The sequence below is a fragment of the Oncorhynchus masou genome, unplaced genomic scaffold (genome assembly GCF_036934945.1).
Source record: "Oncorhynchus masou masou isolate Uvic2021 unplaced genomic scaffold, UVic_Omas_1.1 unplaced_scaffold_1645, whole genome shotgun sequence".
NCBI lineage: Eukaryota > Metazoa > Chordata > Actinopteri > Salmoniformes > Salmonidae > Oncorhynchus > Oncorhynchus masou.
Genome location: NW_027006561.1, coordinates 100,483 through 126,268, shown reverse-complemented (window position 1 = coordinate 126,268; position 25,786 = coordinate 100,483). Strand labels below are relative to the sequence as shown.

The window sequence follows — 25,786 nt, the reverse complement described above, 5'->3', positions numbered from 1 at the left end:
CTTCACCTTCTTCACCTTCTTCACCTTCTTCTCCTTCACCTTCTCCTTCACCTTCTTCACCTTCTTCTTTACCTTCACTCCTTCTTCACCTTCTTCTCCTTCACCTTCTTCTTCTCCTTCACCTTCTTCTTCTCTTCTTTACCTTCTCTTCTCCTTCACCTTCTTCTTCCTCCTTTCACCTTCTTCTTCTCCTTCACCTTCTTCTTCTCCTTCATCTTCTTCTCCTTCACCTCTTCTTCTTCCTTCATCTTCTTCTTCTCCTTTCACCTTCTTCTCTCCTTCACCTTCTTTTCTCCTTCTTCTCCTTCACCTTCTTCTTCTTCACCTTCTTCTCCTTCACCTTCTTCTTCCTTCTTCACCTTCTTCTTCTCCTTCATCATCTTCTTCTTCTCCTTCTTCTCCTTTTATCTTCTTCTTCCTTCACCTTTCTTCTTCCTTCTTCACCTTCTTTTCTCTTTCACCTTCTTCTCCTTCACCTTCTTCTCCTTCAATTCTTTCTTTCTCTCTCCTTCACCTTCCTTCTTCTTCACCTTCTTCTTCTCCCTTTCACCTTCTTCTTCTCCTTCACCTTTCTTCTTCTTTTCTCCTTCACCTTCCTTCACCTTCTTCTTCACCTTCTTCTCTTCTCCTTCACCTTCTTCTTCACCTTCTCTTTTCTCCTTCACCTTATTCTTCACCTTCTTCTCCCTTCACCTTCTTCTCCTCCTTCTTTCTTCTCATCAGGAAGCATTAGTTCCCTGAAAGGAACAGAGCTTCATGTTTTGATGGAAGCCACCAACCAGAATCTGTGTGTTCGGTACTCAATTCTTCGACAAGATGTCCATGCGTAATCCAGCATGAACAGGTAAGGACGGCATTACAAGTGATCAATTTAATGGTATATCCATTCACACGTTGACTCACCCTAGTAAACAGACTGTCTGTTTCTCAGTGGTCTTTCTCCCTGGATCGAGTGGTGGTTGAACCCGGCCTGTCATACGTTGTCTCAGTCTCCAACCTCCCCAAACCCAACCTGAAACACTCTGGTTACAACATCGATCAACATATCACTGTGCCCGGTGAGAACCGTACCTTTTGGTGAGATTAGTAAAACACAGTGTAGAGACTTTGTACAGAGGTCTACTGTCTGTTCCTACTGCACATAGGATTGGCATCAACAAACAAACAGTGTAGATTCATGAACAGTTTGATACAGATTGTAAAGATCCTGATTCAGAGGAGCAAGGTGTGTTTGGACTGAGTGACCAATCATTACTGTTATATTATATGAGTGACCAATCACATTACTGTTATATTATATGAGTGACTTTTACATTCTTATATTACGAAGTGGTGAAACACAATTACTGCTTATATTATGTTTCACATTACTGTTATATTATATGAAGTTAAAATATTATGTGAAGTGGTGAGTGACCATTCATGTCTATTCATTAACAGTGAGGTAATAGATGTTATTTAACCTATGAAGTGGTGAGTGACCAATCCCATTAGATTATATTATGGAGAAGTGGTGAGAGACCAATCACATTACAGTTATATTATATATTATAAGTGGTGAGTGACCAAATCACATTACTGTTATATTATATGAGTGACCAATCACATTACTGTTTATATTTATGAAGTGGTGAGTGACCAATCACATTACTGTTTATATTATGTGAAGTTGGTGAGTGACCAATCACATTACTGTTTATATTATATGAGTGGCCAATCACATTACTGTTTATATTATGTGAAGTGGTGAGTGACCAATCACATTACTGTTTATATTACTATGTTATATTTTATATTATGTGAAGTGGTGATCCAGTCATACAGGTATAATGTTTATATTATGTGAAGTGGTGTGACCAATCACATTACGTTATATTATATGAAGTGGTGAGTGACCAATCACATTAATGTTATATTATATGAGGTTCCAATCACATTACTGTTTATTTATGTGGTGGTGAGTGACCAATCACATTACTGTTTATATTATGTGAAGTGGTGAGTGACCAATCACATTACTGTTTATATTATGTGAAGTGGTGAGTGACCAATCCACATTACTGTTTATATTATAGACCAATCACATTACTGTTTATATTATGTGAAGTGGTGATGACCAATCACATTACTGTTATAAGAAGTTTATATTATGTGTGAGTGACCAATCACATTACTGTTTATATTATGTGAAGTGGTGAGTGACCAATCACATTACTGTTTATATTATGTGAAGGTGAGTGACCAATCACATTACTGTTCTATCTTAAGATCAAGTCATACAGGTATAATGTTCATAGTGTATTGTGACGGGTCTTGACTTGGACTGAAACAGGTTCCAGTCCTCATTTTGGGTGCCACTGTTTATACTCACAGGAACTCCTCAATACTTTTATATAAATACATCTAAATAAATAGACAATAACAATAAAATATAATATTCTATAAGAGGTGTACGCACACAAGTAGTAGAACGTTCCAGTAGTAGAATGTTCCAGTAGTAGAACGTTCCAGTAGTAGAACGTTCCAGTAGTAGAATGTTCCAGTAGTAGAATGTTCCAGTAGTAGAACATTCCAGTAGTAGAACATTCCAGTAGTAGAACATTCCTGTAGTAGAACATTCCAGTTAGAACATTCCAGTAGTAGAACATTCCAGGATTCCAGTAGTAGAACTTCCAGGATGCTGCTACTCAGTGCTGACATGGTTCCTTTGTTGCTGTGTGAAGGGAGTCTGTGGAGACCTAACACTACGCTGGAGCGGTCTACTGGACCACAAGGCAGAACCACGCTCACTGTTGGGTTCAGTACAGACCAGCACTCACACAACTACCGAGTCTCACTACTGTGCTCCAGCAACCGACAATGGCAGGACACAGACATGGTATGGTTATTGATGTTATGAAGGGCTTATGAAGGGCTTATGAAGGGCTTGTGAAGTCAATAGGTATATGTAGGTTCCCTTTAACTAATTAGTCCTCCCGAGTGGTGCAGCGGTCTAAGGCACTACATCTCAGTGCTAGAGGCGTCACTACAGACCATGGTTCGATCCCGGGCTGTATCACAACTGGTCGTTGATCGGGAGTCCCGTAGGGCGGCGCACAATTGGCCCAGCGTTGTCCGGGTCAGGGGAGGGTTTGTCCGGGGTAGGCCGTCATTGTAAAATTAGAATTTGTTCTTAACTGACATGCCTAGTTAAATAAATAAATAAACAAAACGTATACCAAATGACACCCTACTCCCTATCAAGTGAACTACTTATCGGCTTCTGGTCAAAAGTAGTGCACTATATAGGGAATAGGGTGCTCTATTATTATTATTTTACATCCTTCTCATTGCGTAAAGAACTGCATCAGCAGCAGAATTGTGTCTGTCGCTCGCTACACCACGTCAAAGGACATCGGTTGATTTTTATTTTTTTATTTAACCAGGCAAGCCAGTTAAAGAACAAATTCTTATTTACAATGACGGCCTAGGAACAGTGGGTTAACTGCCTTGTTCAGGGGCAGAACAAAATATTTGTACCTTGTCAGCTCGGGGGTTTGAACTTGCAACCTTCCGGTTACTAGTCCAACGCTCTAACCACTAGGCTACCTGCCGCCTCTACACTCTAACCACTAGGCTACCTGCCGCCTAGGAGACGTCCCTTCCACTAGCTACCCTGCTGTAGGAGACGTGTTGTTTTCCCTTCAGTGGGTTCTGACCTAGAACATTTAATCTTTTCTAATCTTCTTCACACTGCACATCCTGTGTCACACTTCATCGCTGTGGTTCTGACCCACATTCTAATCTTTTCTAATCTTCTTCACACGTACAGAGCATTCGGAAAGTATTCAGACCCCTTGACCATTTTGTTACATGTTGTTACGTTACAGCCTTGTTCTAAAATGGATTACATTGTTTTTTTTACTCATCAATCTACACACAATACCCCATAATGACATCACAGTACCCCATAATGACATCACAATACCCCATAATGACATCACAATACCCCATAATGACATCACAAATACCACCATGATGACATCACAATACCCCATAATGACATCAATACGCCATAATGAAAAAGCAAAAACAGTTTTTTAGAAATTGTATTAAAAAAGCCTGGAAATATCACATTTACATAAGTATTCAGTATTTTGTTGAAGCATCTTTGTTAGAGATGACAGCATCGATTCTTCTTGGGTATGACGCTACAAGCTTGGCACTCCTGTATTTGGGGAGTTTCTACCATTCTTCTCTGCAGATCCTCTCAAGCTCGGTGTCAGTTTAGATGGGGAGCATTACTGCACAGCTATTTTCAGGTCTCTCCGGAGATGTTCGATCGGGTTCAAGTCTAAGCTCTGGTTGGTCCACTCAAGGACATTCAGAGATTGTTCCAAAGCCACTCCTGTGTTGTCTTGGCTGTGTGCTTAGGGTCATTGTCCTGTTGGAAGATGAACCTTCCCCCCCCCAGTCTGAGGTCCTGAGCGCTCTGGAGCAGGTTTTCATCAAGGATCTCTCTGTACTTTGCTCCGTTCATCTTTCCCTCGATCCTGACTAGTCTCCCAGTCCCTGCCGCTGAAAAGCATTCCCACAGCATGATGCTGCCACCACCATGCTTCACTGTAGGGATGGTGTCAGGTTTCATCAGACCGGAGAATCTTGATTCTTATGGTCTGAGAGACCGTTAGACCAAGCTGGCTGTCATGTGCCTTTTATTGAGGAATGGCTTCCGTCTGGCTACTCTACCATAATGGCCTGATTGGTGGAGTGCTGCAGAGATGGGTGTCCTTCTGGAAGGTTCTCCCATCTCTACAGAGGAACCCAGGAGTTCTTGATCACCTCCCTGACCAAAGCCCTCCTCCCCCGTTTGGCTGGGTGACAACCTCTAGGAAGAGTCTTGGTGGTTCCAAACTTCTTCCATTTAAGAATGATGGAGGCCACTGTGTTCTTGGGACCTCATGGCCTGGTTTCTGCTCTGACATGCACTGTCCACTGTGGGACCTTATATAGACAGGTGTGTGCCTTTCCAAATATATGTCCAATCAATAGAATTTACCACAGGTGGACTCCAATCAAGTTGTAGAAACATCTGAAGGATGATCAATGGAAACAGGATGCTCCTCAACTCATTTTACAGGCTCATAGTAAAGGGTCTGAATCCTTATATAAATAAAGTATTTCTGGTTTTTATTTGTAATACGTTTGCCAAAATTTCTAAAACCATGTTTTTGCTTTGTCATTATGGGTTATTGTGTGTAGATTGCTGAGATGTTTTTATATTTAATTGAATCCATTTTAGAATAAGGCTGTAACATAACAACATGTGGAAAAAGTCAAGGGGTCTGAATACTTTCCCAAGGCACTGTGTACCTGCGTCTTTTTGATTTATTTTTATTTTACCTTTATTTAACCAGGCAAGTCAGTTAAAGAACAAATTCTTATTTTCAATGACGGCCTAGGAACAGTGGGTTAACTGCCTTGTTCAGGGGGCAGAACGACAGATTTGTACCTTGTCAGCTCGGGGATTCGAACTTGCAACCTTTCGGTTACTGGTCCAACGCTCTAACCACTAGAAAGATAAGGGAGTTCATATCTGTCACGGGATTCTTCTGTTGAAGGAGAGGCGGACCCAAATGCAGCGTGGTTCTTTTTGTACATTTTTGTATCATTGTATTATTTTTGTACTTTAATAAAGATGAAAATAGAACAATCTACAAAACAAGAAAGGTGAAAAAACCAAAACAGTCCTATCTGGTGCAACAAAGACAGGAACAATCACCCACAAACCCCAACACCAAACAGGCTACCTAAATATGGCTCCCAATCAGAGACAATGACTAACTCTGATTGAGAACCATATCAGGCCCAAACACAGAAACAGACAAACTAGACACACAACATAGAATGCCCACTCAGATCACACCCTGACCAAACAAAACATAGAAACATACAAAGCAAACTATGGTCAGGGTGTGACAATATCTTGTGTTTTTCCAAAAGACCAACCAGACAAGGCTGACTGTCGTGTTTGACCTGGAGAAGTGGCCCCAGACCTGTTGCTATTTTGATGTGGAGGTAAGTCCCCCTTTACAACTTTACAACCTACTTGTTTCCGTCAAATTTGCTCGTCAGCGTTCAGCAACGCTAGACGTTTATGTTGTTGACCTGTTGTGTGTACCTGATAGTGGCCTAGTAAAAGCTTTGTTTCGCCCTACTAGATCCATCCGTTTTTTAGCCAGTGCAACAACGACTGTGTACGAAGAAGGAAAAACGTTTAACATATGTGGTAGGTTCATCCACAAGTCTATTACATTACGTGGTAAAAATAGGATAGATTTCATGTTCTCCACTAACAACACACTGATGTGATTTCAGAGACCTCTCCGACTGTGTTAACGGGAGATTCTTCATCTCCTAAAGTCTACACAGCCACAGCAGCCACGGTGGTGCTGCTGGTCGGTGGAATGGTCTGCTGTCTCGTCTGTCAACTACGGACACGGAGAAAGCAAGGTGAGTTGAGGAGAGATGCCATTATCGCTCACTTATTATCGCTCACTTATTATCGCTCACTTAGTATCTCTCACTTATTATCGCTCACTTATTATCGCTCACTTATTATCGCTCACTTATTATCTCTCACTTAATATCGCTCACTTATTATCGCTCACTTATTATCGCTCACTTATTATCTCTCACTTATTATCGCTCACTTATTATCTCTCACTTATTATCTCTCACTTAATATCGCTCACTTATTATCACACTTATTATCTCTCACTTAATATCTCTCACTTATTATCTCTCACTTAATATCGCTCACTTATTATCGCTCACTTATTATCTCTCACTTATTATCGCTCACTTATTATCGCTCACTTATTATCTCTCACTTATTATCGCTCACTTAATATCGCTCCTTATTATCGCTCCTATTATCGCTCACTTATTATCTCTCACTTAATATCGCTCACTTATTATCTCTCACTTAATATCGCTCACTTATTATCTCTCACTTAATATCGCTCACTTATTATCGCTCACTTATTATCTCTCACTTAGTATCTCTCACTTAATATCGCTCACTTATTATCGCTCACTTATTATCGCTCACTTATTATCTCTCACTTAGTATCGCTCACTTATTATCGCTCACTTATTATCGCTCACTTATTATCACACTTATTATCTCTCACTTAATATCGCTCACTTATTATCTCTCACTTAATATCGCTCACTTATTATCGCTCACTTATTATCTCTCACTTAGTATCTCTCACTTAATATCGCTCACTTATTATCGCTCACTTATTATCTCTCACTTAGTATCGCTCACTTCTTATCGCTCACTTATAATCGCTCACTTATTATCACACTTATTATCACACTTATTATCTCTCACTTAGTATCTCTCACTTATTATCGCTCACTTATTATCGCTCACTTATTATCGCTCACTTATTATCGCTCACTTATTATCTCTCACTTAATATCGCTCACTTATTATCGCTCACTTATTATCGCTCACTTAGTATCTCTCACTTATTATCGCTCACTTATTATCGCTCACTTAGTATCTCTCACTTATTATCGCTCACTTATTATCGCTCACTTAGTATCTCTCACTTAATATCGCTCACTTATTATCGCTCACTTATTATCGCTCACTTATTATCTCTCACTTAATATCGCTCACTTATTATCGCTCACTTATTATCTCTCACTTATTATCGCTCACTTATTATCGCTCATTTATTATCGCTCACTTATTATCGCTCACTTATTATCGCTCACTTATTATCGCTCACTTATTATCTCTCACTTATTATCTGTCACTTATTATCGCTCACTTATTATCGCTCACTTATTATCGCCACTTATTATCTCTCACTTATTATCTCTCACTTATTATCTCACTTATTATCTCTCATTATCTTATTATCGCTCACTTATTATCTCACTTATTATCGCCTCACTTATTATCTCTCACTTAATATCTCTCACTTATTATCTCTCACTTATTATCTCTCACTTATTATCTCTCACTTATTATCTCTCACTTATTATCGCTCACTTATTATCTCTCACTTATTATCTCTCACTTATTATCTCTCACTTATTATCTCTCACTTAATATCTCTCACTTATTATCTCTCATTATTATCTCTCACTTATTATCTCTCACTTATTATCTCTCACTTATTATCTCTCACTTATTATCTCTCACTTAATATCTCACTTATTATCTCTCACTATCACTAACTTATTATCTCTCACTTATTATCTCTCACTATTATCTCTCACTTATTATCTCTCACTTAATATCTCTCACTTAGTATCTCTCACTTATTATCGCTCACTTATTATCGCTCACTTATTATCTCTCACTTAATATCGCTCACTTATTATCTCTCACTTAGTATCTCTCACTTATTATCTCTGACTTATTATCTCTCACTTATTATCTCTCACTTATTATCTCACTTATTATCTCTCACTTAATATCGCTAACTTATTATCTCTCACTTAATATCGCTCACTTATTATCGCTCACTTATTATCTCTCACTTATTATCGCTCACTTATTATCGCTCACTTATTATCGCTCACTTATTATCTCTCACTTATTATCGCTCACTTATTATCTTCACTTAATATCGCTAACTTATTATCGCTCATTATTATCTCTCACTTATTATCGGCTCACATATTATCTCTCACTTATTATCTCACATATTATCTCTCACTTATTATCTCACTTATTATCTCTCACTTAATATCGCTAACTTATTATCTCTCACTTAATATGTATTGGAAATCGGTTATTCGGGTGCTCTCAGTGACAAACAAGTTATTTTGACAAGTCTCTATTTGACTTACTTTGGCTGTACAGAAATGAAGGCATTTATAATATGTATATAATATGCTTCATTACTGCACGGCCATGTAGCCATAACTAAATGCATGACATTAATTAAGACATTAGCAGAATATGATGGTTAAGAAATGAGGATGGATTTTGGGACTAAATGGTCTGTGGGAGGAGAGGAGGAGCATCAATCTGACTTCCTGTTTCATAGTTTCATCCTTCCTCTCTGTCTTTCTCTCCATCTCTGTCTCTCCCTCCCTTCCTTCCCCCCTCCCTACCTCTATCTCCTCTTTCCTCCCCTCCTTCCCTCTCTGTCTTTCTCTGTCTCTCCATCCCTTCCCTCTCCTCTCTCCTCCTTCCCTCTCGGTCTGTCTCTGTCTCTCCGTCTCTCCCCCTCCCTCCCTCTCTCTCTCTCCTCCCTCCCTCTATCTCTCTTCACTCCCCTCCTTCCCTCTCTGTCTTTCTCTGTCCCTCCCTCCCTTCCCTCTCTCTCTCCCTCTCCTCCTTCCCCCTCTCGGTCTGTCTCTGTCTCCCTCCCTCTCTCCTCCCTCCCTTCTCCGTCTCTCCCTCCCTCCCTTATCTCTCTCCCTCCCTCCTCTATCTCTCTATTTCCCTCTCCTTCTTCCTTCCCCTCTGTCTTTCTGTCTCTGTCTCTCCCTCCCTCCCCTCTCTCTCTCTTTCCCCCGTTCTCTCTGTCTCTGTCCTCCATCTTCCCTCCCTCTTCTCCCTCTCCCTACCTCTATTTCCTTCTTCCCCTCTCTGTTTTCTTCTCTGTCCCTCTGTCTCTCTGTCTCTCCCTCCCTTCCCTCCCTCTCCCTCCTTCCCCCTCTCTTCTCTCTCTCTCTGTCTCTGTCTCTCCATCTCTCTCCCTCCCTCCCTCTCCTCCCTCCCTACCTCTATTTCTCCTTTCTTCCCTCCTGTTTTTCTCTGTCCCTCTGTCTCTCCCTCCCTTCCCCCTCCTCTCCCTCCCTACCTCTATTCTCTCTTTCTCCCCCTCCTTCCCTCTCTGTCTCTCTGTCTCTCCCTCCTTTCCCTCTCCCTCCCCTCCTTCCCTCTCGTTCTCTCTCTGTCTCTGTCTCTCCTCCTTTCCCTCACTCACTCTCTCTCTCCCTACCTCCATCTCTCTCTCTCTCTCCCTCCCCTCCTTCCCTCCTCTCCTTCAGCCCCACCAGGCCCCTATCCCCCAGCTATAGAGCCAGAGGCCCAGACTCTCATCTCCCCAGGGTTCCTCCCAAGGTGTTGGTGATCTACTCTCAGGACCATCCTCTCTACAGGAAGATAGTTCTGAAGCTCTGTGCCTTCCTCCAGGCCAAGTGTGGAACCGAGGTTGTGTTGGACCTTCTAGACACAACCTGGCTGGGCACTGTGGGGAGACTACCCTGGCTGGAGTGGCAGAGACAACAGGCGGGTAGACCCCAGGAGTGCTGATCTAGGATCAGGTGTCCCTTGTTCATGTAATATCCATCAATATAATCTAAAAGGCTAAACTGCTCCTAGATCAGTTGTCCTACTCTGAAACGCTTTAAACATACAGGCCTAGTAGAGAAGAGGACGAGACGGTGAGGAAGTAAAAGTGTTGTTGGTTCCCTGTACCGTTGTTCCCTTTAGCAAGGAAAGAAATCTGTTTCCACAGATGGATGGATTGATAAATCTGTCTCTCCTCTCCCCTCTTCTCTCCTCTCTTATTCTCTCCTCCTCCCTCTCTCTCCTCTTCTCTCCTCTCTTATTCTCTCCTCCCTCTATTCTCTCCTCCCCCTCTCTCCTCTTCTCTCCTCACCCCCTCCCCCTCTCTTCTCTTCTCTTTTATTTTCTACTCTTCTCTCCTCTCCTCCTATATTCTCCTCTTCTTTTGCCTTCTCCTCTTCTCTCCCCCCCTTTTCTTTTTCTCTTCTCTTCTCTCTTTTTCTTTTCTTGTCTTCTCCCCCTCTTCTCTCTTCTCCTCTTATCCTCTCCTCTCTCCCCCTCTCCCTCTTCTTCTCTTCCCTCTCTCCTATTCTCTCCTCCTCTCCTCTTATTCTCTCCTCTCCTCTCCCCTCTCCTCTTCTCTCTCTCCTCTTATTCTCTCCCCCTCTCCTCCTTCTCTCTCCTCCCCTCTCTCCTCTTCTCTCCTCTCCCCTCTCCCCCTCTTCTTTTATTTTCTACTCTTCTCTCCCTCCTCTATTTTCTCCTCTCCTCTTCTTTTGCCTTCTCCTCTCCTCTCCCCCTCTTTTCTTCTTCTCTTCTCTTTTTTCTTTTCTTGTCTTTTCCCCTCTCTCCTCTCCTCTTATTCTCTCCTCTCTCCTCCCCTCTCTATACTTTCTCCCCTCTCCTCTTCTCTCCTCTCCTCTTATTCTCTCCTCTCCTCCCCCTCTCTCCTCTTCTCTCCTCTCCTCTTATTCTCTTGTCCTCTCCTCTTCTCTTCCCTCCTCTCCTCTCTTGTCCTCTCCTCCCCCTCTCTCCTCTTCTCTTCCCTCCTCTCCTCTCTTGTCCTCTCTTCCCCTCTCTCCTCTTCTCTTCTCTCCTCCCCCTTCTCTTCTCTTCTCTTCTCTCCTCTCCCTCTCTCTCCGCTTCTCTCCTACAGGTCAACAAATCATCAGACAAGATCCTGGTCCTCTGTTCTCGTGGCGTCCAGGCCAAGTGGAGGGCGATGTGTGGCCAGAGTCGTGTGACGTTGAGAGAGGACCTCCGGTCGCCCATCGACGACATGCTGACGCCGGCCCTCAACCTCTTCCTGCCTGACATGCAGCAGGCCGCCGCGCTGGGGAAGTACATGGTGGCCTACTTTGACGAGGTCGGCAGCGAGCGAGACGTGCCGTCTGTCTTCGACATCGCTGTGAAGTACAAGCTGATGAAGCACTTTGAGGAGCTCTGCTTCAGGATCCTCGACCAGGAGAAGTACGCACCGGGACAGGTCAGTTTGTTGATGGGATCTCCCTATGCTTCCTGCCTGGTCTGTTGTTCTGTACCCTAGTGTATGGGACAGGTACGGCCAGTCTGGTCCCAGCTTTCTAAAGGTAATAGTTAGGGGATGCACGATATATCGGTGAACACATCGGAATCGGACGATATTAGCTAAAAAAATGACGACATCTGTATCGGCCCGATGTCTAGTTTAACGTCGATGTTAAAAACCGGATGTCAAAGCTGACGCGCATACCTACATACCATACCTACATACCATACCTACATACCATACCTACATACCATACCTACATACCATCCCTACATACCATACCTACATAACATACCAACATACCATACCTACATACCATACCTACATACCATACCTACATAACATACCATACCTACATACCATACCTACATACCATACCTACATACCATACCTACATAACATACCATACCTACATAACATACCATACCTACATAACATACCATACCGACATAACATACCTACATACCATACCTACATACCATACCTACATACCATACCCTACATACCATACCTACATACCATCCCTACATACCATACCTACATAACATACCTACATACCATACCTACATACCATACCTACATAACATACCATACCTACATACCATACCTACATACCATACCTACATACCATACCTACATAACATACCATACCTACATAACATACCATACCTACATAACATACCATACCGACATAACATACCTACATACCATACCTACATACCATACCTACATAACATACCATACCTACATACCATACCTACATAACATACCATACCTACATACCATACCGACATAACATACCTACATACCATACCTACATACCATACCTACATACCATACCATACCTACATACCATAACTACATAACATACCATACCTACATACCATACCTACATACCATACCTACATACCATACCTACATAACGTAATGACGCCACGTAAAATGTTACGCTACACCTGCAACACAGCATCCCTAACCTCGCCCACAATGTCTGCTGTGTGGATCGAGCAGTCAACAAGTCCAGCAGCCATTTGAAAGAGTTTGGGTCTTTGAGTGTCAAAAAAGATACAGTAGCTCTGTCAAAGCTGTACAGAAAAGTCTGCAACCAATCAAACACCGGCCACGAACGATGTGTTTACAATACGCGTTGGTAATATAGCATCATTTGTTCGACCGCAACTTGGGTGTAGCAAAGCTTTAGCTTGGTACCTAGCTAGCTTTAGCTTTGTACCTCGTTAGCTTTAGCTTGGTACCTAGTTAGCTTTAGCTTGGTACCTAGTTAGCTTTAGCTTGGTGCCTAGCTAGCTTTAGCTTGGTACCTAGTTAGCTTTAGCTTGGTACCTAGATAGCTTTAACTTAGTGCCTAGCTAGCTTTAGCTTGGTGCCTAGTTAGCTTTAGCTTGGTACCTAGATAGCTTTAACTTAGTGCCTAGCTAGCTTTAGCTTGGTGCCTAGCTAGCTTTAGCTTGGTACCTAGCTAGCTTTAGCTTAGTACCTAGCTAGCTTTAGCTTGGTGCCTAGATAGCTTTAACTTAGTGCCTAGCTAGCTTTAGCTTGGTGCCTAGCTAGCTTTAGCTTGGTACCGAGCTAGCTTTAGCTTAGTACCTAGCTAGCTTTAGCTTGGTACCTAGCTAGCTTTACCTAGCTAGCTTTAGCTTGGTACCTAGCTAGCTTTACCTAGCTAGCTTTAGCTTGGTACCTAGCTAGCTTTACCTAGCTAGCACCAATACAACCAGCCTGAAAACAATGACCATTAGAAACTGCAGTCATTTCCATTATTCTTAGCAAGGATTTAGGAATCCTTGTGAGTAAGTATTAGCTAGGTTGCCACTTGGTTGTTCGACTATTGAAATTGAACTTCAGTTCATGAAAATAAGTAGCAGCCAGCTCCTTAACCCTGTTGCCCAAAGCTAACGTTATAAGCAGCCAGCTAGCTTCATCTGGCTAGTGAGGCTCGACCGACCGGGTTATGTGTTGTGAAGCTAGCCACAATAAGGATGAGGCACAATAGTGGAATTTATGGATTGCCTTCAAAATAAAAGTACCTCTTTGAAAGTGAGGCAGAAGGTTACAATTGGAGTCATGACATATTTAGACTAGATCATGTTAAACAAGGTTGGAATGTGAAGCAATGAACTGGGTCAACTCGGGTGACATCCTGCCCACAAATGTTCTATGGAATTGAGGTCAGGGCTTTGTGATGGCCACTCCAATACCTTGACTTTGTTGTCCTTAAGCCATTTTGCCACGACTTTGGGCTTGGGGTCATTGCCCATTTGGAAGACCCATTTGCGACCAAGCATTTACTTCCTGGCTGATGTCTTGAGATGTTGTTTTAATATATCCACATAATTGTCCTGCCTCATGATGCCATCTATTTTGTGAAGTGCACCAGTCCGTCCTGCAGCAAAGCACCTCCACAACATGATGCTGCCACCCCCGTGCTTCACGGTTGGGATGGTGTTCTTCGGCTTGCAAGCCTCCCCCTTTTTCCTCCAAACATAGCGATGGTCATTATGGCCAAACAGTTCTATTTTTGTTTCATCAGACATCAGACATTTCTCCAAAAAGTATGATCTTTGTCCCCATGTGCAGTTGCAAACCGTAGTCTGGCTTTTTTATGGAGGTTCTGGAGCAGTGGCTTCTTCCTTGCTGAGTGGCCTTTCAGGTTATGTCGATATAGGACTTGTTTTACTGTGGATATAGATACTTTTGTACCTGTTTCCTCCAGCATCTTGACAAGGTCCTTTGCTGTTCTGGGATTGATTTGCACTTTTCGCTCCAAAGTACGTTCATCTCCAGGAGACAGAACGAGTCTCCTTCCTGAGCGGTATGACGGTATGGTGTTTATACTTGCGTACTATTGTTTGTACAGATGAACGTGCTACCTTCAGGTGTTTGTAAATTGCTTCCAAGGATGAACCAGACTTGTGGAGGTCTACAATTTTTTTTCTAAAGAAACAATTCTGAGGTCTTGGCTGATTTCTTTTGATTTTCACATGATGTCAAGCAAAGAGGCACTGAGTTTGAAGGTAGGCCTTGAAATACATCCACAGGTACACCTCCAATTGACTCAAATTATGTCAATTAGCCTATCAGAAGCTTCTACAGCCATGACATCATTTTCTGGAATTTTCCAAGTTGTTTAAAGGCACAGTCAACTTAGTGCATGTAAACTTCTGACCCACTGGAATTGTGATACATTGCATTATAAGTGAAATATTCTGTCTGCAAACAATTGTTGGAAAAATGACTTGCAGAAAGTAGATGTCCTAACCGACTTGCCAAAACTATAGTTTAACAATAAATTTGTGGAGTGGTTGAAAAAAACGAGTTTTAATGACTCCAACCTAAGTGTATGTAAACAACTGACTTCAACTGTAGCTATATATATAGCTAGCTAACGATAGCTACTGAAACAGACTGTCGTGTTGCATCCATGAGCTAGCTAGCTAACGATAGCTACTGAAACAGACTGTCGTGTTGCATCCATGAGCTAGCTAGCAACGATAGCTACTGAAACAGACTGTCGTGTTGCATCCATGAGCTAGCTAACGCTATAGCTACTGAAACAGACTGTCGTGTTGCATCCATGAGCTAGCTAGCTAACGATAGCTACTGAAACAGACTGTCGTGTTGCATCCATGAGCTAGCTAGCTAACGATAGCTACTGAAACAGACTGTCGTGTTGCATCCATGAGCTAGCAGACTGTCGTGTTGCATCCATGAGCTAACTAATAGCTACTGAAACAGACTGTCGTGTTGCATCCATGAGCTAGCTAGCTAACGATAGCTACTGAAACAGACTGTCGTGTTGCATCCATGAGCTAGCTAGCTAACGATAGCTACTGAAACAGACTGTCGTTTGCATCCATGAGCTAGCTAGCTAACGATAGCTACTGAAACAGACTGTCGTTTGCATCCATGAGCTAGCGATAGCTACTGAAACAGACTGTCGTTTGCATCCATGAGCTAGCTAGCTTTTTGACCAGCACTGAAGGTGCACGAGACAACTTTTCCAGCATCATAGTATACTGTACGTATCGATGAATCGTTGTGACACATGAAATACGAGTGATCAATGTGTCAATGTGTCATAACTACGTAAAAAAATGAATGAACATGTTAAATTATTAAGTGACGTGCAGTCATATTCAGATCCTGATTGGTCAAATAGTGTATATTTATCGTGTATCTTGTTTGACATGTAAAGACCCAAACAGCGTTCCATAGAAATCCTGGTTGAGAAAGAAAACGACTGAACAGCGAAACAGCACAGGAAGTGAAAGAAACAGGTTTTGATGATGTTTTACTGGTAATGGGGACATAAGTAAATGCCAACAAAATTACTTTAAGGGTCAGTGGTGTGTGTGTGTGTGTGTGTGTGTGTGTGACTGTGAGTGTGTGTGTGTGTGTGTGTGTGTGTGTGTGTGTGTGTGTGTGTGTGTGTGTGTGTGTGTGTGTGTGTGTGTGTGTGTGTGTGTGTGTTTGTGTTTGTGTGTGTGTGTGTAACCTTTATTTAACTAGGCAAGTCAGTTAAGAGCAAATTCTAACTCACAATGACGGTCTACTCCCGCCAAACCCGGACGACGCTGGGCCAATTGTGCGCCGCCCTATGGGACTCCCAATCACGGCCGGATGTGATACAGCTCTGGATTCGAACCATGGACTATAGTGACGTCTCTTGCACTGAGATGCAGTGCCTTAGACCTCTGCGTCCATGTGTGTGTTAACTATTTAACTTAAAAGGCTAAAAGTTTAAATATCGGTTATTTGTTTGGCAAGGAAAATATTGGTTACCGGCCAAAATGTCATACTGGTGCATCACTAGTAGCAGTGAGGCCCACAGTGGAAATAAGGTGCTAGCTTCCATGATGTTGGGCCTGGCTCCTTATGGCTGGGAAGCTCTGGGACTGGTGGGCCTATTATTATTTTGGGATTTTTTAAATCAAATGTTGTTCACAAATTTGTTTACATCCCTGTTAGTGGCATGGGACTGCTTTGCCAAGATAATCCATCCACCTGACAGGTGTGGCCTGCCAAGAAGCTGATTAAACTGCATGATCATGGGTGCACCTTGTGCTGGGGGACAATAAAAGGGCCACTTTAAAAATGTCCTGAGGAATATTTTTGTCTGTAATAATGGGCCTTTTTTAGGGGTAAAACTGGCATTCTGATTGGCTGGGCCTGACTCCTTAGTGGATGGGCCTGGCTCCTTAGTGGGTGGGCCTGGCTCCTTAGTGGGTGGGCCTGGCTCCTTAGTGGGTGGGCCTGGCTGCCTGGGCCTAGTGGGTGGGCCTGGCTCCTTAGTGGATGGGCCTGCTGCCAAGTGGGTGGGCCTGGCTGGCTGGCTCCTTAGTGGGTGGGCCTGGCTCCTGGTGGGCCTGGCTCCCTAGTGGGTGGGCCTTGGTGGGTGGGCCTGGCTGCCAAGTGGGTGGGCCTGGCTCCTTAGTGGGTGGGCCTGGCTCCTTAGTGGGTGGGCCTGGCTCCTTAGTGGGTGGGCCTGGCTCCTTAGTGGGGTGGGCCTGGCTCCTTAGTGGGTGGGCCTGGCTCCTTGGGCCTGGCTGGTGGATGGGCCTGGTGGTGGGCCTGGCCTTAGTGGTGGGGCCTGGCTCCAAGTGGCTGCCAAGTGGGCCTGGCTCCTTAGTGGGTGGGCCTGGCTTCCAAGTGATGGGCCTGGCTCCTTAGTGGGTGGGCCTGGCTGCCAAGTGGGTGGGCCTGGCTCATGGGTGGGCTGATTAACCCTGGCTGCCAAGTGGTGGGCCTGGCTGCCTGGGCCTGGCTGCCAGTGGGTGGGCCTGGCTCCTTAGTGGGTGGGCCTGGCTGCCTTAGTGGGTGGGCCTGGCTCCTTAGTGGATGGGCCTGGCTGCCAAGTGGATGGGCCTGGCTCCTTAGTGGATGGGCCTGGCTCCTTAGTGGATGGGCCTGGCTGCCAAGTATGTGGGCCTGGCTTCCAAGTGGGTGGGCCTGGCTCCTTAGTGGATGGGCCTGGCCTTAGTGGGTGGGCCTGGCTCCTTAGTGGGTGGGCCTGGCTGCCAAGTGGGTGGGCCTGGCTCCTTAGTGGGTGGGCCTGGCTGGGTGGGCCTGGCTCCTTAGTGGTGGGCCTGGCTGCCAAGTGGGTGGGCCTGGCTGCCAAAGTGGGTGGGCCTGGCTGCCAAGTGGGTGGGCCTGGCTGCCAAGTGGGTGGGCCTGGCTCCTTAGTGGATGGGCCTGGCTGCCAAGTGGGTGGGCCTGGCTCCTGGGGCCTGCTGCCAAGTGGGTGGGCCTTGCTGCCAAACGGGTGGGCCCCTGCCCAGTCATGTGAAATCCACAGATTAATGGGCCTGGCTGCCAATGGGTGGGCCTTCCATTGACTGATTTCCTGATATGAACTGTAACTCAGTAAAATGGGCCTCAAAGTTGTGCCTTTATATTTTTCTGTTCCTATATTTTGAACGGGCCTGGCTCAAATAAAATGAATGATTTAATTCCTTCAGGTCAGCCACATCGAGGGGATCGGAGTGGAAGAGTACTTCAAATGTCCACCGGGAGAGATCTGGCTCCTTAGTGGGTGGGCCTGGCTTCCAGTTAGAGAACCCAGACTGGTTTGAACAGGAGTGTGTTGACATCAACGTGAGGAGGAAGTGTTCGCCTTAGTGACAGAGTATGACGCTCTACTGGAAAAGCCTGGCTCCTTAGTGGATGGACCTGTTCTAGAGGGTGGGCCAGGCTCCAGTGGGTGGGCCTCCTGTGGGTGGGGAGTTTGTTCCAGAATACAGGAAGGGGCCTCCTCCTCTAGAGGGTGTTCCAGAATACAGGAAGGTGGGCCTGTTCTAGAGTTTGTTCCAGAATACAGGAATGGGCCACCTGTTCTAGAGTTTGTTCCAGAGTACAGGAAGGAGGCTCCTGTTCTAGAGTTTGTTCCAGAATACAGGAAGGGGCCACCTGGCTCCTAGAGTTTGTTCCTGAATACAGGAAGGAGCCTGGCCTGTTCTAGAGTGTGGGCCTGGCTTCCAGAGTGGGTGGGCCTGGCAGGAAGGGGGGCCTGTTCTAGAGGATGTGTTCCAGAATACAGGAAGCCTGGGCCACCTGTTCTAGAGTGTGTTCCAGAATACCAGGAAGGGGCCTGGCTGCCAGAGTGTGTTCCAGAATACAGGAAGGGGCCTCCAAGTGGGTGGGCCAGCTATGATGTAGAGATCAATGAAGACAGCCAGGGAGTCCAGGCCTGGCTCCTTAAGTGAAACTGGAGTGGGTGGGCCTGTAAGGTTATCAGAGGGGAGTGGAATAATAGCACAAACAGACTGGTGCCCAGGCTAAAGGGGTTGGGCCAACAGAAGAAATGTCTGTCCTGGGAGGGCCTGGCTAATGGGTGGGCCTGGCTTCCAGGTCATGGGACTGGCTGCCAGTGCTGGGCTTCTTCCAAGTGGATCAGCCTGGCAGCCACCAGGTGTACCCATCATACCCAGTCGGATGGGCCTGGCCACCCGGGGTACTTATCTGGGCTGATCTGCACCCCTGCCCTGGAGAGTCAACCTGGCCCTTAGTTGTCAGCCTGGCTGCCAGTGGGCCACCCTTGGCCAGAGAGGTGTCCTGGCACCTACAGGAGAGGTGGGCCTGAACAGCAGATGGGCCTGCCTGCCGAGAGAACGGGAAGGGCCTTGCTCCAAGTGGGTGGTCCTTCTTGTCAACCCTGGGCCTGGCACCCTGGAACAACTGGATGGGCCTCCAGCTGTCACTCTGTGGTCTCAGTGGCTCCCAGAAATCACCTCTGTGTCCACAGAGCCAAGTGGTGAACGGCTACCTATCACAACCGCGTGGAGAGATGGACCTATCACTTCCTGTCAAGGTGGGCCAATCACGACTGTCCTTCAGCTCCATCCAGGTTACCCCACCTGTACCGATGGATAGTCAGATTCAGTACCTCCTTCCCCTGCCAGAGAGAAGCCACTCCCAGCCGGTGGAGATGGAGGAGGGTGGGGAGGTGATGGAGCCTGGCTGCCCAGGAGAAGAGACCTGTCAGTGGGTCAGACCTGGGCTATATCTCCAGGAGCTGGGCCTGGCTCCCACAGAACTCCTTCTGTCCACTACCCTGTAGGAGAGGACAGCGCTCCACTGGTGGCACTGGCCAGGCTAAGTAACAGGGCCTCTACCTAAACAATTAAATACTCTGGCTTCTGCAATAAAATGGGAGAGAACGGCTCCTGAAAACAGGTGTTAATCATATACTCTGGATCATAAACACTTTAGTTGTTCAGCATCGTCTTTTCATATTGTTATAACACTATTGTCTATAAAAGTTTTCCTGATTTGAAATGATGAACAAACCTGGAGTCAATGAATCAGGCAATGGGTTTGTACAGCATAATCCATATATTTTGTTCTGACATCACTTCCTTATATCTGGTTGTACAAGACAATAAAACGTGATCGTGTCCATATTGCAGATATACAGAATACACATCATTCTACACGTAGAATTTGCTTTCTGTAAACAATAACCAGTCTCTGTTTTCCTGTACACTATTTGGGAATCAAGATTTTTGTCCCAAATAGCACACCTATTCCCTACATAGTGCACTAATTTTGACTAGAGTTTGTTCCAGAGCCCAAGCCTCAAATAGAAAATCCCATTTATTGGGTTCAAGAAAACGTTTGTTGCTGGAAACAGAAGCATAGTATCTGTTAAATATAAATCCCATGTTAACAAATCAAATTGAGTCAGTCAGAGTTAGTCTTGGTTCTTTTAACAAGTATTCTAGATCCAAGAAAGAAAGCCCTTGGTGGTTCAGTACTTCTTTCCAGTGGCCTGTAACTGGACATAAAATATATATTTTTTGTTGTTGTCCGTAATACATTGTTACAACCTGTCTTTTATCTAGCCTGGGTACCTGTCTGATTGTGTTGTTATGACAACTCATGACAATGAGAAATGGAGTTGGTGAGAGCACAAACAGATCCAGGGGCCAGGCTATCTTGTATCATCGCAGAAACATATCCAGGGTGCCCAGGCTATCTTGTATCATCTCTAAACACATCCAGGGGGCCCAGGCTATCTTGTATCATCTCTAAACAGATCCAGGGGCCCAGGCTATCTTCACTAAACAGATCTGGGCCCAGGCTATCTTGTATCATCTCTAAACACATCCAGAGGGCCAGGCTATCTTGTATCATCTCTAAACACATCCAGGGGCCAGGCTATCTTGTATCATCTCTATAAACAGATCCAGGGGGCCAGGCTATCTTGTATCATCTCTAAACACATCCAGGGGGCCAGGCTTCTTGTATCATCTCTAAACACATCGAGGGGGCCAGGCTATATTGTATCATCTCTAAACACCAAGTACAAATTGTAACCTAATATCTCAATATGGAGCAGTGGCAATATGCAGCCAACACAAGGCTAGGTAGAAGGACACCAGTCCAATCAGCCAACACAAGGCTAGGTTAAGGACACCTCATGTCCAATCAGCCACCATCTAGGTAGAAGGACACCTCAGTCCAATCAGCCAACATAAGGCTAGGTAGAAGGACACTATCATTCCAATCAGCCAACATGGCTAGGTAGAAGGACACTTCAGTCCATCAGCCAACATAAGGCTAGGTAGAAGGACACCTTCCAATCAGCCAACACAAGGCTAGGTAGAAGGACACCTCAGTCCAATCAGCCAACACAAGGCTAGGTAGAAGGACACCTCAGTCCAATCAGCCAACACAAGGCTAGGTAGAAGGACACCTCAGTCCAATCAGCCAACACAAGGCTAGGTAGAAGGACACCTCAGTCCAATCAGCCAACACAAGGCTACCTCATTTCAATCAGCCAACACAAGGCTAGGTAGAAGGACACCTCATTTCAATCAGCCAACACAAGGCTAGGTAGAAGGCCAACACAAGGCTAGGTTTGAAATGATGAACAAACCTGGAGTCAATGAATCAGGCAATGGGTTTGTAAGCATAATCCAATCAGCCAACAATAAGGATCTATTGCAGATATACAGAATACACATCATTCTAGAAGGACACCTCATAAACAATAACCAGTCTCTGTTTTCCTGTACACTATTTGGGAATCAAGATTTTTGTCCCAAATAGCACACCTAGTCCAATAGCCACCAACAGTGCACCAAGGCTAGGTAGAAGGACAATCCCATTTAATCAAGAAAACGTTCAGCTGGAAACAGAAGCATAGTATCTGTTAAATATAAATCCCATGTTAACAAATCAAATTGGCTAGGTAGAAGGTCACCTTTAACAAGTATTGTAGATCAGCCAACACTGGACATAAAATAGGCTAGGTAGAAGGACACCTTCATTTCAATCAGCCAACATAAGGCTAGGTAGAAGGTTACAACCTGTCTTTTCATCTAGCCTGGGTACCTGTCTGATTGTGTTGTTATGACAACTCATGACAATGAGCCAAATAAGGCTAGGTAGAAGGACACCCAGGCCATCTTGTATCATCGCCAAACATATCCAGGGTGCCCAGGCTATCTTGTATCAGCCAAACAAGGCTAGGTAGAAGGACACCATGCTATCTTGTATCAGCCAACACAAGGCCGGGGCCCAGGCTATCTTGTATCATCTCTAAACACATCCAGAGGGCCAGGCTAAGGACATCTCTAAACAATCAGCCAACACAAGGCTATCTTGTATCATCTCTAAACAGATCCAGGGGCCAGGCTAGAAAACACATCAGTTCAATCAGCCAACACAAGGCTAGGTAGAAGGACACTCTCAGTCCAATCAGCCAACATAAGGCTAGGTCAGAAGGACACCAGTGGCAATCAGCCAACACAAGGCTAGGTAGAAGGACACCTCAGTCCAATCAGCCAACACAAGGCTAGGTAGAAGGACACCTCAGTCCAATCAGCCAACACAAGGCTAGGTAGAAGGACACCTCAGTCCAATCAGCCAACACAAGGCAGGTAGAAGGACACAGTCCAATCAGCCAACACAAGGCTAGGTAGAAGGACACCTCATTCCAATCAGAACATAAGGCTAGGTAGAAGGACACCTCATTTCAATCAGCCAACACAAGGCTAGGTAGAAGGACACCTCAGTCCCATCAGCCAACACAAGGCTAGGTAGAAGGACACCTCAGTCCAATCAGCCAACACAAGGCTAGGTAGAAGGACACCTCAGTCCAATCAGCCAACACAAGGCTAGGTAGAAGGACACCTCAGTCCAATCAGCCAACATCTAGGTAGAAGGACACATCAATCAGCCAACACAAGGCTAGGTAGAAGGACACCTCAGTCCAATCAGCCAACACAAGGCTAGGTAGAAGGACACCTCAGTTCAATCAGCCAACACAAGGCTAGGTAGAAGGACACCTCAGTCCAATCAGCCAACACAAGGCTAGGTAGAAGGACACCTCAGTTCAATCAGCCAACACAAGGCTAGGTAGAAGGACACCTCATTTCAATCAGCCAACACAAGGCTAGGTAGAAGGACACCTCATTTCAATCAGCCAACACAAGGCTAGGTAGAAGGACACCTCATTTCAATCAGCCAACACAAGGCTAGGTAGAAGGACACCTCATTTCAATCAGCCAACACAAGGCTAGGTAGAAGGACACCTCAGTTCAATCAGCCAACATAAGGCTAGGTAGAAGGACACCTCATTTTAAATCCCTCAATATAAATATCCTAGTTTGACTTTATATGATAAAATATAATTTCCTTTTATTCCACAACACTTCATGAAGAAACCCATCAACAATCCTCCATTGTTCACTGCACTCAAAAAGGCACTTTTCTTTTCTTAAGTGTTTTTTCTTCTTCATTCCTATTCATCACCTACCTGCATAATCATCATAGCCTGGTCTCAGATCAGTTGGTGTTCTAGCCAACTCCATACCACACAAACAGTTTGGCGTGCATTGAGGCTGAGTAACAAGGAGCTGGCGTGATGGCACGTACAGACTGGAACCCAGGCTATATTCAGCTCTCTCTTTTTTTCCCCATCAGGAAGTGAAGGACAAGCAGGAACAGGAAATGTCAGATTAGGTTGAATGAATTATATCACATCCAAGATCTATTTTAATGACCAGAGGGCGAGGCACTGGAAACTAAAGGGACTACTTTTTGTAACACAGTAAATACAAGATGGCGGTTGATGTTGCGTAACTGTACAATAGTGTCTTCTCTGCAGACTGCGGTCATTACCAATATGTATTTGGGTACTTTTTTTTTTATCAAACATCATTTTTGGTGTTTTTCACTGTATGAGAAGATCAATGAGGAGAAACAGAGACCTACATTTTGAGATGACAAGTGTACGATCGTGATTTATTCTCCGATCTGTCTGTAATTCCTGCATTCTCTCGACCCTGTTCTATCGGTTGCAGAGTGACCTATATTTCTCTCATCCACATAAGGGTCTTCTGTTAGGTAATAATAGCAGTGGTTTTGTGTGTTTTTTCTTAAATCCAGAGTTCCGGCAATAGGATGTCAAACACCTCGCCTATCAACGCCACACCCATCTGATTACGCACACCCATCTGATTACGATTCAACGCCATCTGATTACATATCAACGCCACACCCATCTGATTACGCATATCAACGCCACACCCATCTGATTACGCATATCAACGCCATATCATCGCCCATCTGATTACGATTACGCATATCAACGCCAGCACCCATCCAGAGCGACTTACAAATTGGTGAATTCATTCAACGCCACACCCATCTGATTACGCATATCAACGCCACACTCATCTGATTACATCTGATTACGCCTATCATCGCCACACCCATCTGATTACGCATATCAACACCATCTGATTACCCATCTCTGATTACGCATATCAACGCCACACCCATCTGATTACGCATTTACATTACATTTAAGTATCAACGCCACACCCATCTGATTACGCATATCAACGCCACACCCATCTGATTACATAACGCAACACCCATCTGATTACCTTCAACGCCACACCCATCTGATTACACAAACACACATTCCTTCATAGCACCTTGGAGCAGATTGTCTCATCATGTTTGATCGAAACAATATCACATTTATATTCACTTTTTTGAAGCTCCGTTCATTTCTGGGTGACAAATTGGCAAGGCTGACACTGTATAGATTCCATCAGTCAAGACTGTCAGTACACATGTTGACAGACAGACAGACAGACAGACAGACAGACAGGTTACAGACAGACAGACAGACAGACAGACAGACAGACAGACAGACAGACAGGTTACAGACAGACAGACAGACAGACAGACAGACAGACAGACTGTCAGTACACATGTTGACAGATAGACTGTCAGTACACATGTTGACAGACAGACAGACAGACAGACAGACAGACAGACAGACACAGTATATTAAAGAGGATGCTCTATTGCTGCCTGCTCTATCTCATATCATCATGACACAGAGAGACAGACAGACAGACAGACAGACAGACAGACAGACAGACAGACAGACAGACAGACAGAGAGACAGAGAGACAGACAGGTTACAGCCAGCCAGACAGACACAGACAGACAGACAGACAGACAGACAGACAGACAGACAGACACAGAGAGCCAGACAGACAGACACAGAGAGAGACAGACAGACACAGAGAGAGACAGACAGACAGACAAACAGACAGACAGACAGACACAGAGAGACAGACAGACAGACAGACAGACAGACACAGGTTACAGACAGACAGAGATGATATGTCTGTCTGTCTGTCTGTCTGATATGAGATAGTATATTAAAGAGGATGCTCTATAGCTGCCTGCTCTAATATACTATCTCATATCATCATGACACAGACAGACAGACAGACAGACAGACAGACAGACAGACAGACAGACAGACAGACAGACAGACAGACAGACAGACAGACAGACAGACAGACAGACAGACATATCATCATGACACATTGTCGTGCCACTTCAAAGCATACAGTAAAATACATATGGTGATGTCAAATTCTTTAAGAAATACCAATTGATTTATATTGATAACATGAAATATTCCCCCCGAAATAGTTTAGGAAATGAGAGGACAT

General features: G+C 44.6%; 1 pseudogene; it reads left to right on the top strand.

The window, feature by feature from the left end:
• The first annotated feature begins 723 nt into the window (after positions 1-723).
• Positions 724-19,921, top strand: LOC135531561 (interleukin-17 receptor A-like; annotated as a pseudogene).
• The last annotated feature ends 5,865 nt before the right edge of the window (positions 19,922-25,786 follow it).